At 39.7% G+C, this 19,475-nt stretch overlaps 1 protein-coding gene and 1 non-coding gene across 2 annotated transcripts in view; both read right to left on the reverse strand.

Moving 5' to 3' along the window:
* NKAIN3 (sodium/potassium transporting ATPase interacting 3) overlaps positions 1–19,475 on the reverse strand; it is a 513,211-nt gene that overhangs the window by 87,532 nt on the left and 406,204 nt on the right. The gene's annotated exons all lie outside the window — the stretch shown is intronic.
* LOC136145324 (U2 spliceosomal RNA) lies at positions 5,276–5,475 on the reverse strand. The gene has a single exon (XR_010658765.1). It is a non-coding gene; the product is annotated as a U2 spliceosomal RNA (small nuclear RNA).

A 19,475-nucleotide genomic window follows, 5' to 3' on the forward strand; every position in this document is an offset into this window, starting at 1 on the left:
CTTTCCCTTCCGCTCTTAGACTGTGATGGTCAACCAAAGATAATGGAAAGGGCTTCCCTGGTGGTCCAGTGGTTGAGAATCTGCCTGTTAATGCAGGGAACACCATTCCATCCCTTGTCCAGGAAGATTCCACATATTGTGGAGCAACTAAGCCCATGCACCACAATTACTGAAACCCTGAGCACTAGAGCCCATGTTCTAAATCAAGGAAAGCCAGCACAATGAGAAGCCCTTGTGCTGTAACTAGAGAAACCCAACGCAGCAACAAAGACCCAGTGCAGCCAGAAACAAACAAATAAATATTTTTTAAAAAGATAAAGGGGAAGGACTGGACTTCAGAGATAGTAGACCTGTATACAGTTCAGCCAAGGAGCCCAGACTTGAAACACACGACTAGAGTTCCTTACAATTCAGCAAGTCTCAGCTACTCAAATTCTCACTTACTTCCTCTGTTTTAGCTATAGGACGAAGAGAGCATTGCATTTCCAATAAATAATGTATAATTAATTAGCATTTCCAAAAGCATAGTACCCTTCACATATAATTGTCTTCTCTGTACCGAAACAGCAGGTCCTAATGAGATCAGGGTTTTGTCTTGGAGCAATCAGGTCCTGTTACTCGGCAATTATGAAGTGCTTAGGGATACAACTCAATTTCTCTGGGTTCATCCATCTAAAAGCAACCTTATTACTATGGAGTGGATAGAATTCTTCTACATGGGGAATCTTATTTAACAAAGTTAGAGACAAAAGACCCTTGCTGTAAGGAAATTTTAATATGCACTGCCATAGAGAACTTCATAATTCTGAATTAAATAGAACAGAGAGGTCAGTAGAGTGACTGCTCACATTTTTGAGTATGGCTTTGCTATTGTTATAAATACTCAATATTGACTGGTTTACTTAAGCAAGTTTAAATAAATAGAGAAGGTTTTTTTATTCCTTAGACAAGATTTTTAAATTTATATATATATATATATATATATATATATATATATGTATGTATACACACACACACTTGTTAGAGATAAGCTGTTATTCTAATGTGTGCTAAGTTGCTTCAGTTGTGTCTGACTCTTTGTGACCCTATTGACTTTGTAGCCCGCCAGGCTTCTCTGTCCATGGAATTCTCCAGGCAAGAACACTGGAATGGGTTGCCATTTCCTCCTCCAGGGCATCTTTTCGACCCAGGGGTCGAACCCACATCTCTTATGTCTCGTGTTATTTTAATACCTATTTTATTTATGCCTTATGACCTCAAATAACTTTAAGCTCTTTTCAATGATGTGTCATTCTCTGAAGTTAGGAAACGAGGGTTAAGTGACGCAGGTCACTGAAGTGCAGTATCTGCTTAGGCAGTTCCAGCCTGATGACGGGAGATCAGCAGAACAGGCGTTTGAGTTGGTAGTGTGGTGATGTTTGCGGAGGAGGAGGTCTGAGACAGGGTCATGTATTTTGATGTAGGGAGAATCCTTTGTTACAATTCACCCTCAAGGTTGTTATTGATATGCCTGCAAAACATTTGTTCTTTGTGGTTTTTCATGGTGTGACTGCACCTGTGCCCTTCACTCCCTCCCTCCAGAACTCTCTGTGACTAATGAGGCTGTCTGAAATCGACCAGCAGTCAGGAGCCTTGAGCCAGCGGGTATGATGGCTTTACGCTCTGTAGTAGTACCACGGAGTGATCAACTCTGTCACCTTACATTTCACAAGAATATGATTCCCTTAGCTGGCTACACAAAGGGTTATCTGGGGGAGATTTTCACACAGCGTTCTCTGGACCTCATTTCATACCCAGTCATGAAGTTCTCCAGAGAGCGACACTCAAGAGATTCAAGGATCTATTAAAACATTCCTGGGTAATTCTGACTGGCGGCCCCTTGTTGACTACTGTTTCAATTGGCTGGTTTGAGTGGTTCAAGTAGAGCCATGTAGAATATAAAGATCACACACATATACACTATCAGAAATAATCAAACTAAGTGGATCAGTTAATCTAATGGATTTTATATCATGATAGCATCTGGGCACCTTTTGGAGGTAGACTGTAGAGATTAGAGAGAAAATGATATTCCTACTTCCTCCATAACAGCTCAGTTGCATGTACATACTGTAGATGGATTTGCCTCAGTCATCTGTTGAATCTAGAATATAAGGCTCTCATGATTTTCACGTAAATGTATATCTAGTAAAACTGGAAAATGCATAGGAATTATAAGTAAGGTCACTAAGCTTGGTAAAGTGTGCCAATTATTTCTTAGGGAAATCTACTTCCTAGTTGGTATTTCAAAATTTCCTTAAATTTGCTAAGATGAAACTCATGAATTGTTTCATTTACCAGAGGAGATGGTATGAGGAGGGGATGGCAGTCCATGGATTTGGTTCTAAGCTTATTAATATCTTTGTTATATCATATGGGAGACCTAGAGAAAGTCACAATCTCCTTTCTTGTTTGTTTGTTTTTTTTTCCACTTGGGATGTTTGGTTAAATCATCTCTATAGTCTCTTTGGGGTTATATCCTGTAATTATAATCATCTAAAAAGCATCTGTCAGAATTGTATTGGTGTTTACCCACTAGGTAGGTGACACTACACCAGCTTGAGATGATAAGTGATGCGTAGCATCAGGTATCAATGGGCTAGTGCAGAGCAGAGGTCTCTAAGATCACAGGGAAGGTTGTTGAAGGAAGGCCTCATGGTAGAATTACAACTGGGCTAGGGCTGTAAAAAGACGATTTAAATCAGAGAAAAGAATGAAGAGGGCATTCCAGGCCAAGCAAGAAGCCAGGAAGTTGGAATATACAAGCCCTGCAATCAAGCTTTCCATCCCCCACCATGAAAGAGCAACTGAATCTCACCAGGAAGTAAACCTCTCTCTTTAGAACTCCCAAAGCACATTGCAACTACTATTATTATGGCAGTTACCACCATCTTTTTTTCCTGTATTTTCTTCTACCCTTAGACCACAGGGTCATTTTCCACTCACCTTTATATTGTCATGATTCAGCAGATACTGAGTATTTGGTAGACTGAATATCTAACAAATGCGTTACATGAATGGATAGGGAAGATGACGAAGATGCTGGGGAGATAAGGCTGATGGAGGGAATGGCACGGTCCATTCTGAGAGGGACTCAGTGCTCATTCTCTCAGTGATGGGGAGTGTTGCTGACTAATCACTTTTGGGAAAGTACCCGCAGCTAAAGAACACTGTCTCATCACAGGTGGCAGGGGAGGGGGGCAGTCCATATGCAAAGGCTAGTTAATGTAGGAGTAAAAATCCTCAGCCTCCTCTCAAAGTGAGCTGTTTTTGAAGGGCTCTGACCATTCCGGAACTCCCTGGAGTTCTGGTTGATATCTCTGCTGAGATTTCATTGCGGTTCACTTCTCTTTGTTCTGTCCTTCTTGCCCCACTATATCCCGTCTGCATCCGAAGGACAGGCCCCATTAAACTTCTGGGTGCAGATTTCCACCTAAGAGTCTGTTTCTCACAGAATCCAATCTGAGATGGCCAGTGGGAGTTTAATTTTGTCGTAATCCTCCTACTAGAGAGGATGAGGTTGGAACAACAATGTCTTAAACCCAAATGACACCTCTGCAGGAATTAGGAGTTGCCTTTACTCATCTATCAGAAAATTATGGCCCTGAATATACAAACCTGTGTGATTATAAAGGCAGGAGGTGCTCCCACAGTTCAGCGGTGCTTTATGATGGTTAGTGGCAGCCTTGAAGTGGAAAGGTAGATTTGTGCTTCATCAATGAAAGCTTTTTCTAATCCGTTTGTGCATTTTTATCTTCTCAATGCTATAGCCTCATTTTTGCTGAAGTTCAAGGGTGGTAATATGATGTCAGCTTTTAAACCGAATTTAAGTAATGTTTTTTTTCATGGATGCTTTATTTGAATTTGTTATCAGGCTTCAACACCATACCATTCTCGAAATAGGTACTTGTGAGTTTTCTATTCAGCGTTATATGCATTTATTAATATTTGTACTGGGCATTACAGCGTCAAGGAGGAAATGGTTTCTGGTTTCTCTGTATTTATATATTTGTTCACTGGGGAACATCTTCAGCAGAAGGGTGACTCTCTTAAATCTGGTCCTTGGGAATCCTCAGGCTACACATGACACCATAAATAACTTGAACACTTAGCCCAAAGATAGCAAGAATAATGTGACAGAGCACCCTGCCAAGTCTGTGGAGAAAAAGAGACCTGAGAAATAACTCCCAAAGTTGGTTCCAGCATAAGTCTTTCTTAGATTCCCTAGATTAGTTAATTTTATCCTTTGATGCTTTCCTTATAATACTAAACCACGGAAAAGTAGCATGTATGTTACACACATGCAAGTTAGCTCATTAAGGTAAAATGCTTTGAAGATTAATTAACAGAAAACGTTGTTGTTGTTTAGTCACTAAGTCACGACCTATTCTTTGCGACCCCGTGGACTACAGCCCACCAGGCTATTCTGTCCATTGGATTTTCCAGGCAAGAATACTGGAGTGGGTTGCCATTTCCTTCTCCAAGGGATCTTTCTGACCCAGGAATCGAACCTGAGTCTCCTGCTTGGCAGGTGGATTCTTTATCACTGAGCCACATGGGAAGCCCCAACATAGAATTTACCTTGTGTTAATGATTTTTTGAAATGATGTTTTCACACTTAAGAATCAACTACTTTCTATTTTTGTACTACTAGCAATAGAATTTTTCAATGTCAATTACTCAGAAGCTTTCAAATATTCTTTCCCCTTCCAGTAGTAGGAAATAAATTATACTCACCATCAAGAAGATAAAATCAGCAATAGAACAACCACTGTAGGTCAGTAGGTGCCTTTTTCTTTTGAGAATATGCTCCATTTTGATAACAGAAGGATTTGGCCACCCTGTCTATCCAATTTAAACTTCACAGAGGGTCATAAGTTAGTAATGAGAAACTAGGTTTTCACAGTTGCATCCTGGAGGAATTTTTTTTTTTCTCCAGCCTAATCTGTAGAGTTGGTCATCAGCTTCTGTATAAGGGCTTCTCAATAGCAAGGCTACTGGCACATTGCCCCCAGAAGTACAGCTTCTCTGGGTTTCCCTTTTCAATGAGCAGTAAATGAGAAATGCATTATTATCTCTAGTTTCCCTTTTCAGTAACAGTGTGACGCTTAGTGAGATCAATTTATGGGCACATGAACACAGGGACCTGGCCATGTGGATTTCTTAGGAATCTTCCACCAGTCGTGTCCTTCAAATGAGAGGAAGATGGAGCTTAGGAAGGACGTTTTTAACAACAATACATTATCTTATATCATCTAAACTAATTTTGATGTGCTGAAGATGTGGGTCAGGCAAAGAGGCAAGTGTCTTTCACTTTTCAATAAGTCCCCTGCATACTGACCTTCAAGTCGCAAATTTTCAAAGATAGGAATGTGTGTGCCAGGCCCTGTATGTCAGCTACTACACTTGATCTTAGCCAAAAGGCCGAGAAGCGATGTATGTCAGCTACTATACTGTACTACTGTACTTTTCAGGATACTGTACTGTGAGATTAAAAATGTTTTATTTTTGTGTTTGTTTTTATGTACCTACTATTTGTGTGAAAAATATTATAAACCTATTAAAGTACAATAGTATGTAGCTGACTGTGTTAGCTGGGCACCTGGGTAAACTTTGATGGACTCACAAATGAACTGGACTTACGGACAGACTGTCATAGCTGAACTTGTTCATATGCAGGGAACTGAGTGCAATATATAATTTAGAAATTCAGGACCACTTCAAAAATAATGATGTGCTTCAAAATGAGATTGGAAGCAGTATTATATCTCCAATTCTATTTCTTGTTAAGAAGTCCTCCTCAAACCATGTAAGGTTATCTATTACATTGATGGAAAGCATGAACCAACAATCAACTGCTCTTCCTTCTTCTAAGGTTACAATCTTTCTGGCCAGAAAATTTTTCTAGTGATGAGAAAGACATTAAATGTTTTGAGTATTAAATGTGAACTTCGAGATGGGGACGAGACCTCAATCTCGATATAGTGAAAAAGGAAATACAAACACAAACAAAAGAGAAAAGAAAAATCCACTACCGCCCTGTCTTTATCACAATGGTTATGAAGGATAAAACTCTGCCACATAGCCTGGAGGGGAGGGGAATTTGAGGAAGAATGGATACATGTATATGTGTGACTGAGTCCCCATCCGTGTTCAACTGAAACCATCACAACACTGCTAATAGGCTGTGTTGTTCAGCTACTCAGTCGTGTCCGACTCTCCCGTGGCCTGTAGACTGCCAGGCTGCTCTGTCCATGAGATCTCCCAGGCAAAAATAATGGAGTAGGTTGCCATCTCCTTCTCCAGGGGATCTTCCTGACCCAGGAATCAAACCTGTGTCTGCTGCATTGCAGGCAGATTCTTTATCGCTGAGCCACCAGGGAAGTCCTAATCAGGTACACTCCAATACAAAATAAAAAGTATATTTAAAAAAAAACTTTGTCACAGATTATCACCTCCTCGGCAGTGAGATATTTGAGAGTTGACTTTGCCAGTTATAAAGCAAAAGAAAACATTTGCTATCAACAGAGATGGGAAAGACATTCTTTAGGCAACAGTTGGTATCATTCTTACAGCTGTCATTTTACAGAAACCAAAAGCTCAAACTCTGTAACTCATTATTACAAAGGATAATTTAGGCTTTGAATCTTGCAGGTGAGTCAAGGCAAAATGCAACCAGCATTAGTTAAAACACTCCTGTTTATAATTATGCCTATGATAGATTCAGGAGAATAAAAACTACCAGGAAACACCTATTGCAAAGAAAAACAAAAATAAAGGTGCTGTAGACTCAAATTGCTTCAAATTATTTAGCTAAATACTCACATCTGTGTTTATGTTTGTTTACTTAGAATTTCTTCTTCACGGATTGTTACAGCTCCCTAATATAGTAGTCTTTCATTAGAAGCATCTCCTCAGATCTCACCTACCCCAGGAAGCATTCCTGAAATTGACATCATTTTCTTGTAATTCTCCCCTTCACCTCTACTGGCTGGGTTTTAACCTACCTCTCCTTCATTCCCACCTTAATTTGCGGGGTCACCAGAGTTCTGCCTTTGATCAGGTCTTCTTGTTTTACACATTATCCCTGGTTGTGTAATAACCTTTCACTCCAACTAACCTCTGGTCCTAAGCTGTCATCCTCCATGCTGCCTGGATGGCCTGTGGACCCTCTCAGCATGTCTAATATCACACACTTTGCGCACTCCCTCCCCAACCTGTTCCAAGTTCCGCATCCTCGCCTCTAGCTTGCTAATGATGTTGCTGTCAAGTGAGTCATTCTTCTCCCTCCCTTTTCTTTCACTGAGACTCCAAATCTTAATTAAATCAGTCCCAGCCAAAGCATTTCCTTTCATTTCCCAGGTCATGCTCAAACTCTCATCATCTCTTGTCTAGACCATTTCAACAGCTTCGTCTTTTTGATGTTGCTATGGCCAGGTCAGTTTCTCTTTATCCCACACACCATGTCATTATCTGATACCTACAAAAAAACACGACTCTCTTTATTTCTCCATTTCAAACCTCCATTGGCCCTCTTTGCCCACAGGATTAAACACAAGTTTGTAAGTCTGGAAAAATATGTTTGTTAAGAAGTACCATTAGCCAACAATACGTGAACCGTGAACTTCCAGATGTTCAAGCTGGTTTTAGAAAAGGCAGAGGAACCAGAGATCAAATTGCCAATATCCGCTGGATCATCAAAAAAGCAAGAGACTTCCAGAAAAACATCTATTTCTGCTTTATTGACTATGCCAAAGCCTTTGACTGTGTGGATCACAATAAACTGTGGAAAATTCTCCAAGAGATGGGAATGCCAGACCACCTGACCTGCCTCTTGAGAAATCTGTATGCAGGTCAGGAAGCAACAGTTAGAACTGGACATGGAACCAACATGACTGGTTCCAAATAGGAGAAGCAGTACGTCAAGGCTGTATATTGTCATCCTGCTTATTTAACCTATATGCAGAGTACATCATGAGAAACGCTGGGCTGGATGAAGCACAAGCTGGAATCAAGATTGCTGGGAGAAATATCAATAACCTCAGAAATGCAGATGACACCACCCTTATGGTGGAAAGTGAAGAAGAGCTAAAGAGCCTCTTGATGAAAGTGAAAGAGGAGAGTGAAAAAGTTGGCTTGAGGCTCAACATTCAGAAAACTAAGATCATGGTATCTGGTCCCATCACTTCGTGGCAAATAGATGGGGAAACCCTGGAAACAGTGACTGACTTTATTATTTTGGGGTCCAAAATCACTGCAGATGGTGACTGCACCCATGAAATTAAAAGATGCTTACTCCTTGGAAGAAAGGTTATGACCAACCTAGGCAGCATATTAAAAAGCAGAGACATTACTTTGCCAACAAAGGCCTGTCTAGTCAAGACTATGGTTTTTCCAGTAGTCATGTACAGATGTGACTTTTTCTTTCTATAAAGAAAGCTGAGTGTTGAAGAATTGATGCTTTTGAACTGTGGTATTGGAGAAGACTCTTAAGAGTCCCGTGAACTGCAAGGAGATCAAACCAGTCCATCCTAAAAGAAACCAGTCCTGAATATTCATTGGAAGGACTGATGTTGAAGCTGAAACTCCAATATTTTGGTCACCTGATGTGAAGAACTGACTCATTTGAAAAGACCCTGATGCTGGGAAAGAATGAAGGCGGAAGAATGGGACAACAGAAGATGAGATGGTTGGATGGCATCACTGACTCAATGGACATGAGTTTGAGTCAACTTGGGGAGTTGGTGATGGACAGGAAGGCCTGGTCTGCTGCAGTCCATGGGGTCTCAAAGAGTCGGACAGGACTGAGTGACTGAACTGACTGAACTGACCCTTAGACATATGGTTACTATATTTAAGCTTCATAACCGCACCCAGTCACCTTGGTCTTTTGCTTATTCCTGGCTCCAGACAATATTTTCCTAAGACAATGAAAAAAAAAAATCAGTACCACTTCCCCTTCCTGGTCTTTTCTTTCATCTAGCAAGGCCTCCTCCAAACTTTTAATACTTTTTCACATTGTTAAAAAATAAAATTTGCTAATGTGACTATTTGAAGCTTACTTTTAAATTTTATAAAATATTGTGTAAGCTTTGGGGTAGAATGTTTTTAAATCCTATCAGCTTATTCTTAGAGGCAAAAATGTGGCTTTACAGTTTCACAGTTGATAAAAATCATTCATAAGTCCAATAGTAATGGATATAAAGAAATCTTGTCCCCAGTAATTTCTCTTAAAAAAATTTCCATCTTCATCCAGTCCACAGAGGAAGCACAAATTACTCCAATAAATTCTTTTCTTCCCCCAATGACATGACTGTTACTAATGCCATGGAATACAGAAACCCATAACCCCAAAGAAGAAACTGTTGCTACTGTGACTGAAAAATGAATCTGTCTATGATTCAGAATAAATTAAAATGAAGATTAGGTGCTAAATGTTCTGTTATGCAAAGTGGTGATGATTAAGGAATATATTTTACTTACTATTATGAAAATTTCCAAACATAGAATTAGCATAGGGAGAATAGTGTAAATGAATTCTTATTCTCAGCAATCAATGTCAACAATTAGCAAAATTTTGTCAACTGTGAATCATTTATCACCCACAATTATATTTTTATGGAATATTTTAAGGCAAATTCCAGTCATCATACTGTTTTATTTGTGAATATTTCAGTTTTTAACTCAAACATAAAATATTTTTAAAAATATTAACAACAATACCATCATGCAACCTATTAAAATTAGCAACAATTCTTTAACTACCATTGTTATTAAGAATACTATATCTGTATTTACATTATTATTATTAAATCATTATTAACAATAATTTCTCACCATCTCATCCAATCTGTTTTCAGATTTCTTCATTTATCCTATAAATAGCTTTCTTATACTTGTTTACTCAAATGAGGACTACATATTACAATTGGTTGATTTTTTTAAAGATTTTTTAATGTGGATCATTTTTTAAAGTCTTTATCGAATTTGTTACAATACTGCTTCTATTTTATGCTTTGGTTTTTTTTTGCCTCAAGGCACCTGGGATCTTAGATCCCCCACCAGGGATCAAACCTGCACCCCTTGCATTGGAAGGCAAAGTCTTAACCACTGGACTGCCAGGGAAGTCTCCCAATTGATTTTTGACAAAAGTGCAAAAGCAATTTAATGGAGAAAGATGGCTGTTTGTACAAACGGTGCTGAAACTATCCAGAGGCAAAAATTAATATTGACTGAAATCTCACACCTTATTCAAAAATTAACTCAATATGGATTAAGGAGTCTAATGCAAACCATAAAGCCATAAGACTTATAGAAAAAAAAAGTATAGGAAAAAGTCTTTTGAGTCTATGGTGTTGCAAAGACTTCTTAGACTTGACATCAAATATATGATCCATAAAAAAATTTTGATAAACTGGGATCTTGTGAACATTCATAACTGTTCTCTGTGGAAGATCCAGTTAAGAGACTGAAGAGATAGGCTATGGACAGAGAGAAAATATTTGTAAGTTACATATTCAACAAAGAGGCTATATCTAGCATCCATAAAAAAGCTGTGAATATCCAATAGTGAAAAAAATCCAATTAAAAAATGGGCAAAAGATAATAACAGATATTTCACTGAAGAGGATATACAGATGGCAAATAAGTTCATGAAAAATTATTCCACATCATGAGCCATCAAAGACATGCAAATTAAAACCATGAGATTTTACTACATATCTGTAAGAATGGTTAAAATAAAAATGGTAACAATATTAAATGTCTTTGAGGAAGCAGAGAAACTATATCAGGCATACACTGCCAGTAGGAATGTACAATGGCACAGCCACTCTGGAAAACAGTTTGATAACTTCATTTAGAACTATTTAAAAACAAAAAAAAACTATATATGCAGCTACCATGTAACCCAGCAATTACCCTCTAGAAGTTACACCCAGGAAATGAAAGCTCTGGTCACATAAAAACCTATACACAAGTGTTCACAATAGCTTTATTTTCAACAGCCAAAATTGGCAAATGATCTGGATATTTTTCCAAAGAAAAATGGTTAAACAAAGAGTGATGTATTCTTAGCAAGCAATCCTACTTTTACAGCAATAGAACTATGCTTGGTGAGAAAAAGCCAATCCCAAGCCCTTGAGTACTTTATGAATCCATTTACATAGCATTTTTGAAGTAACATTACAGAAATGGAGAACAGATTTGTAATTTCTAGAGATTAGGTATTGAGGTGCAGGAGAGGGGTAAGGGGTTTTCTAGGAAGCTCAGGGGTAAAGAATTCACTTGCCAATGCAGGAGACATGAATTTGATCCCTGGGACAGGAAGATTCCCTGGAGGAGAAAATTGCGACCCATTCCAGTATTTTTGCGTGGAAAATTCCATGGACAGAGAAGCCTGGTGGGCTACAGTCCCTGGGGTCAGAAAGAGTCAGACATGACTAAACTGGGCACACACAGAGGTGGAGGGAGGGGGGGAAATGAGCATAGGTTAGAAAAGAGCCATAGGAGGGATGCTTCTGGTGATGGAAGCGTTCTGTATTTTGACTGTTCAGGTCAGTTCAGTCGCTCAGTCATGTCTGACTTTGTGACCCCAAGGACTGCAGCATTCGAGGCTTCCCTGTCCATCACCAACTTCTGGACCTTGCTCAAACTCATGTCCATCGAGTCAGTGATGCCATCCAAGCATCTCATCCTCTGTTGTTCCCTTCTTCTCAGGACTTCAATCTTTCCCAGATCAGGGTCTTTTCCAAGGAGTCAGTTCTTTGCATTAATTAGGTGGCCAAAGTACTGGAGCTTCAGCTTCAGCATCAGGTATTCCAATGAATATTCAAGACTGATTTCATTTAGGATTGACTGGTTGGATCTCCTTGCAGTCCAAGAGACTCTCAAGAATCTTCTCCAACCCCACAGTTCAAAAGCATCAATTCTTTGGCGCTCAGCTTTCATTATAGTCCAACTCTCACATCCATACATGACTACTAGAAAAACCATAGCTTTGACGAGATGGACCTTTGTCAAAAGTAATGTCTCTGCTTTTTACTATACTATCTAGATTGATCATAGCTTTTCATCCAAGGAGCAAGGGTCTTTTAATTTCATGGCTGCAGTCACCATCTGCAATGATTTTGAAGCCCCCCGAAATAAAGTCTCTCACTTTTTCCATTGTTTCCCCATCTATTTGTCATAAAGTAATGGGACTGGATGCCATGATCTTAGTTTTCTGCATGTTGAGTTTTAAGCCAACTTTTTCACTCTCCTCTTTCATTTTCATCAAGAGGCTCTTTAGTTCTTCTTTGTTTTCTGCCACAAGAGTGGTGTCATCTGTGTATCTGAGGTTATTGATATTTCTCCTGGAAATCTTGATTCCAGCTTGTGTTTCATTCAGCCCAGCATTTCTCATGATGTACTCTGCATATAAGTTAAATAAGCACGGTGACAATATACAGCCTTGACATACTTCTTTCCCAATCTGGAACCAGTCCATTGTTCCATGTCCTGTTCTGGTATTCCCATCTCTTGATTGTAACAATGTCCATATCCTAGTTATAATATTGTTATGCAAGATACACTTCCCATTGCAGAAAAGCAGTTAAAGGTAAACAGGCTCTTCCTTTATAACTTCTTATGACTCTAAGTCAATCTACACTTAGCTTAAAATTTAAAAGTTTTATGAAAAATGTAAAGAAGAAACTAAAGGTAATCTTTCATGGGAGAAAATAAATATGCAGTTTCCAAGTGAACAGCACATAAATATGTCGACACATTCTTAAGTAGGACCAGAAGTATTTAAAACTATCAAGTTAAAAGAAGTCAGGAAAAGAGAAAAGAAAGCAAAAATTAATACTTGCCTATCCACCCACACACTGTTCATGGGGTTCTCAAAGCAAGAATACTGAAGTGGTTTGCCATTCCCTTAGCCAGTGGACCACATTTTGTCAGAACTCTCCACCATGACCTGTCTGTCTTGGGTGGCCCTACACAGCATGGCTCATAGTTTCATTGAGTTAGACAAGGCTGTGGTGCATGTGATCAGTTTGGTTAGTTTTCTGTGATTGTGGTTTTCATTCTGTCTGCCTCTGATGGATAAGGATAGGAGGCTTATGGAAGCTTCCTGATGGGAGAGGCTGACTGAGGGGAAAACTGGATCTTGTTTTGATGGGCAGGACCATGCTCAGAAAATCTTTAATCCAATTTTCTATTGATGGGCGTGGATGTGTTCCCTCCCTGTTGTTTGACCTGAGGCCAAACTATGGTGGAGGTAATGAAGACAATGGCTACCTCTTTCAAAAGGTTTCCACTTTAAGTGGAAAATTCTTAAAGAGATGGGAATACCAGACCACCTGACCTGCCTCCTAAGAAATATGAATGCAGGTCAAGAAGCAACAGTTAGAACCAGACTTGGAACAACAGACTGATTCCAAATCGGGAAAGGAGTACGTCAAGGCTGTGTATTGTCACCCTGCTTATTTAACTTATATGCAGAGTACATCATATGAAATGCTGGGCTGGATGAAGCACAAGCTGGAATCAAGATTGCTGGGAGAAATATCAATAATCTCAGATATGCAGATGACACCACCCTTATGGCAGAAAGTGAAGAACTAAAGAGCCTCTTGATGAAAGGGAAAGAAGAGAGTGAAAAAGTTGACTTAAAGCTCAACATGCAGAAAACTAAGATCATGGCATCCGGTCCCATCACTTCATGGCAAATAGATGGGGAAACAATGGAAACTGTAAGAGACTTTATTTTTTTGGGTTCCAAAATAACTGCAGATGGTGACTGCAGCCATGAAATCAAAAGATCCTTGCTCCTTGGAAGAAAAGCTATGACCAACTTAGCATATTAAAAAGCAGAGACATTACTTTGCCAACAAAGATCCGCCTAGTTAAAGCTATGGTTTTTCCAGTAATCATGTATGGATGTGAGAGTTGGACTATAAAGAAAGCTGAGCGCTAAAGTATTGATGCATTTGAACTGTGGTGTTAGAGAAGACTCTTGAGAGTCCCTTGGACTACAAGGAGATCAAAGCAGTCAATCCTAAAGGAAATCATTCCTGAATATTCATTGGAAGGACTGATGTTGAAGCTGAAACTCTAACACTTTGGCCACCTGATGTGAAGAACTGACTCATTTGAAAAGACCCTGATGCTGGGAAAGATTGAAGGTGGGAGGAGAAGGGGACGACAGAGGATTAGATGGTTGTATGGCATCACTGACTCAATGGACACGAGTTTGAGTAAGCTCCGGGAGTTGGTGATGGACAGGGAAGCCTGGCATGCTGCATGCATGGGGTCGCAAAGAGTTGGACAGGGCTGACTGACCTACCCACATACATACATATCTACATGCATACACACACAATGTGGTAAATAAAAACATGAAATAAAAAGATGAAAGCCTGCCTAATAAATAGAAATATATTTGGTTGACATATTAAAAGATAGGTATCTCATCTCCTTCAGTTTTAACATTTCCTAAGTGAGAAAAAGGAAAGACTTGTGGGTGTTCTTAAAATAAATTGGATTCAGGATCCAGACTGAAACCCAGTCCCCCTAATTCCCATGCTCACATGCTATAAAAACAAAAACAAAAACAAAACCACTTTTACTCCAGAAATGACCTACACACCAAATATCTCCCATTAGACTCTCTGGCCTGCCTTGTGATATCCTCAAATCATAAAAGAAGGGAAATGTGCCTGAAAACAGAATTACATTTTTCTCTGGAGTAAAGACTCTTCTGTATTTCAAAGGTCATTTATTTTTCAATTTTGCCATTTTTCAATTTCTCCACTTGTGACTGTGGGAATCTACCCTGAATATAAAGCTCATGAGCGTGATTACTCAAGCAAGCAGCCGACTTCCTAACTTTCCGTCTTCTAAAGTGAAGTCTCTTCCCTAAAGCTCAGGGGCAGGTTGGAGTTTGTGATCCTTGAACTTAGAGGGTTGACTTTCACCTTGGGCTTCCTGAGGAAGACACCATAAAGAATATGATCAATAAATGAGAGAGAACAAGGACTCTGGATTTTAGTTAGTATTAGTCTACTTCCTTTCACCATCATCAAAATAAGTGAGAGGGTAAAAAATCAATGTATTAATTCTAGATGCAACTTGGAATTACAAGACGTAGGTTTGCTGCCCTTGAATGCCATTTCTGAGCTGTGTCATTAAGAGTAAATTATTTGCTCACCCTAGGCTTCGGTTTCTTCATTTGTGAAATACATAGCTATTAAAATTTGCTAAGACCGTGAGATGCAGTGGAATGGGAAAGCCTCCAGCCTTCAACAGGTATTGAACGCATTTCTCAAAAATTGAATTTGAATTATCTTTAAGAGGCTTAAGTATAGTAGTAGTGGAGCCACTTAATTATCTATAAAATTGTTTTCCCATGAACATTTCAGGTCATGTATTTCCCTCACACATATGTGTTTCTGGGACTGCTTACCCAACTGGTGTGATTAATAACATCTGACAGTTACAGTAGCCAACAGAAGATGGTGTGCTGAGGGAAGTAGCTGATGACTTAGGATAACTGTTGAGTCAAACTACTATTATAGAATGTAGCTGAAAGACATTGAGACCAATGAAGCCAGAGTTCACTGTTCACGAGTTCTATGGAAGAATGGCTAAAACACATACTTCATCTATTCCAAGGGCAGTGGGGCTGAGAACAGAGAGGGGTGATATGCAAACAGCAGGAGTGACCAAAGAAATTGATAAGCAGGTGTAAATACCAAAATAAGCAGTTGTTTATCCTGAAGGAAAAGTAGGAAGAAAGGGAAAACATAAGCAGTTGCTATAAAAACATTAGTCGCTAAGTTGTATGCTTTCTACATAAGGTGGACCTAAAATACTACTCAAAATTACATGGAAAATGAGAGCGAAGTCTGAATTAAAGTGTAAAGGACTTTATATCCTTACTGTGTTCAAAGTGAAGTCGCTCAGTCATGTCCGACTCTTTGTGACTCCATTGACTGTAGCCCACCAGGCTTCTCCATCCATGCGGTTTTCCAGGCAAGAAAACTGGAGTGGATTTCCATTTCCTTCTCCCGGGAATCTTCCCCACCCAGGGATCGAACCCAGGGTTCGAACCCAGGTCTCCTGCGTTGCAGGCATACGCTTTACCCTCTGAACCACCAGGGAAGCCTACTGTGTTCAAAAGGAAGATAAAAAATAATTTGGATTTTTAAATTAATTGCATATATGTATCTTTAAGGATACAAAGATATCAAGGACATAAAAAGATATCTAACTCTTTAACTAGCAGAAGGAAAGTGAAGAGAAAGAAGAAAATTGATGAATCTCACAAAAAAACAGGCAAGACGAAGCAAGAGGAAAATGTGTTAAGTAGAAGGAATAAAACAAGAAAATTTTAAAACTCTGCTATCTTTATGTCATAATTCTATATTCATTAATTAGATAAAAACCCCGAGGGCAAGGTTACTGATCCGTTTTAGGACAATGGCTACCTTTGAAGAAGGATGGAGGAAGTAAGAGAAAAAGGCGCTTTGGTGATACTTGTTGCTGTTTAGTTGCTAAGCTGTGTCTGACTCTTTTGCGACCCCATGGACTGTAGCCCTCCAGGCTCCTCTATGCACAGGATTCTCCATGCAAGAATACTGGAGAGGGAAGCCATGCCCTTCTCAAGGGGATCTTCCTGACTCAGGAATGAACTCAGGCCTTCTGCATTGCAGGCAGATTCTTTACCATTGAGCCACCAGTGAAGACCTATTTGGTGATAACTGCAAAATTTTATTTGAAAATTCCTGAAACAAAAATGGCAAAGTGTTGGTATTTGTTCAATTTGGGTACAAAGTTCTCTGTTATATTGTTTTCTGTTAATTTGAAATATAACACAATAAAAAGTCCACAAATTATATATGTTCACAAGGGCATAGGTGTACAAATTAATGAAAAGAAAATCCACCCTTTGTTGTGAAGAAGTTTAATAAATGAAATACTAGACTTATTAAATGTGTCTGGAGTGATATGCATGTTGAGGAAGTCCTAGTTATGATTTTGGGAAGGGTAATCAGTGTGCCCATCCTTCAGAGGCTAGACTTTGGTCCCATCTCATGTCTGCTTGGGTTAATGCAGACAACTGGAAATAAACAAGATATTGTTCTGGTGATTTTGGAAGATGCAACAATATTCCTGAAATTCTCCAGAGTTAACTGATGTGGAAAAAAAAATCCCATGATGCCTCACACTGTAAGTCTTTTGATCTATGTCTTGATTTCCAGTTCACTTTACTGGGAATTCGTTTAGGAATAGATCTCATTTTGTGATATTATAAACAGAATGCCATCACAATAGGTAAGTGGCAGGGTGGTCAGCTTGGTATTTGTTGAGAGAAGTCTGGCTTCAATCCACGGTCCTGGTAAATTTAACCATGGTCCTAGGCTCCTTCCCATTACAAACAGTGCCCCTCAGAGCACCTCACATAAACACCCTCCTATACGCAGATGTGTAATAGGAAATGGCAACCCACTCCCATGCTCTTGCCTGAAAAATCCCATGGACAGAGGAGCCTGGTGGGTTACAGTCCAAACGGTCGCAAAGACTTGGACATGACTGAGTGACTAAGCAAACACGTGCACATTGCTGCCATTAACCAAATCGTGGTCTAGTTCTGTGTGCAGAATAGTGGCTTAACTGCCTTCTCCACAGAACAATTAAAGAGCAAGCCCACTGAAAAATCCAGAAGAAACAATAGGTAGAAGATACCGTTATCTAACTTCTGTTAACCACAGGGGAGCTTTCAGTCTCTAAACAAACTGCACTGGAGAGCACGCTGTTCTCTCTTTAAGTGATCCTGAGTGACCTTATGGATACACTCTTCCTCTGCTGGGAGGACCAGCCTGTTGGGGGAAGTCACGCTGTTGCTAATGGACCGTCTCCAGGACGACAGCCTGTCCAATGATGCCTTTAAATCCTTGTTAGGTTCAATGCACCTGTCTGTGTGTGTGCATGTGAGCGAAGTAAGAACCAGGGTTCTCTCATCTTATTAATTCTGCTTCCTTTCTATACTCAGTTATTAAATAAATCCCACAGTGCTCACAACCTGAAGACACTTGTTCCTCTGCACAGCACAAGATAGGCTGAGATGGGAACCCGGGGCTAAGCTCATCCTTGGAAATTTAAATGCTAAGAGAAGGTGTTCCCTGCAAATTCCAGATCTATTTCTTGAGGCCTGGGGGCATCGTTAGCCTCCAGGTAAGGAATTCAGATTGACTGTCTGCTATTGGATAAGTGGGAAGGAGAGAATGTGGGTGAGATTTGAATAGTGCGCACGGTAAAGCAAAAGGGGGACCTCCTTGGTTCCTGGTGAGTAACAGGAATCCAGGTTACTCACATTTGCAGCCTCTAAGTAAGTGGTACTCGTAAACATCTGAGGATCAGAATTACCTATAGATTTTGTCAGATACAGAAACCCCTGGACCTTGCTCTCCTGAAATTTTGATACAAAGGCAAATTGATACATACACAGAAGGTACAGAATGAAGGCTGGTAGGAGTTGATGGATGGATGGAAGGAAGGGTGGGTGGATGGATGATGGATAAATACTTGAATGAAAGAAGTAAAAAAGACAGTAAAAGAAAAAGCAGGAGCTAACAGCCTGTGAGACTATGGCAGCAGGCAAATAATGTGTTCAGGAGGTCTCACTGCCTTCACTCTCTCCCTATCTCCAGTCTATTGGAGACCTACTCTGCATTTCCACAGAGTTAGACTCTTCTTAATGCTGCAAAGATAAATTATTATAGTACCTTTGGGATGCAGGCAACTGTCAAGAAGTGTCACATTACTGGCAACTAACCCCCAGATAAATAACAACTACGGCTTCCCAGGTGGCACTAGTGGGAAAGAATCTGACTGCCAATGCAGGAGACACAAGAGATGTGGGTTGGATCTCTGGGTTAGGAAGATCCCCTGGAGTAGGAAATAGCACCCTGCTCAAGTATTCTTGCCTGGAAAATTCCAGGGTCATAGGAGCCTGGCAGCCTACAGTCCATGGGTTCACAAACAGTCGGACACGACTGAGTAACTGAACATGCTGCACATGAAAAATGAGAAAGAAAGAAAATGATACCACGCAGAGGCTTGATGTTGAAGAGATCTCCAGTTCTCATGCTAACCAACTTTTCAATTTCCTTCCCCAACTCCTCACTCACCTCAAGAAACACTTTCATAGATATTAGCCCAGTATTTCGGGTATGTTTGTTCGGGGAAGGAACTATAAATTTTCATGAGAGTAGCTTCAAGTTTGAAGACTATTTTCTAAATACTGTTACTGAGTTCCGTTTTTGCCTGATGACATTTATTAAGAGCATTTATTGGTGACAGTTGAATGGATTTTTCTTGTACTTAAACCCCACATCGGAAGTGAAAAAGGAATTTCCTTTGACATTTGTTTCATGCTCTATTTGATATTT

This window comes from Muntiacus reevesi, chromosome 12 (genome assembly GCF_963930625.1).
Source record: "Muntiacus reevesi chromosome 12, mMunRee1.1, whole genome shotgun sequence".
Lineage (NCBI taxonomy): Eukaryota > Metazoa > Chordata > Mammalia > Artiodactyla > Cervidae > Muntiacus > Muntiacus reevesi.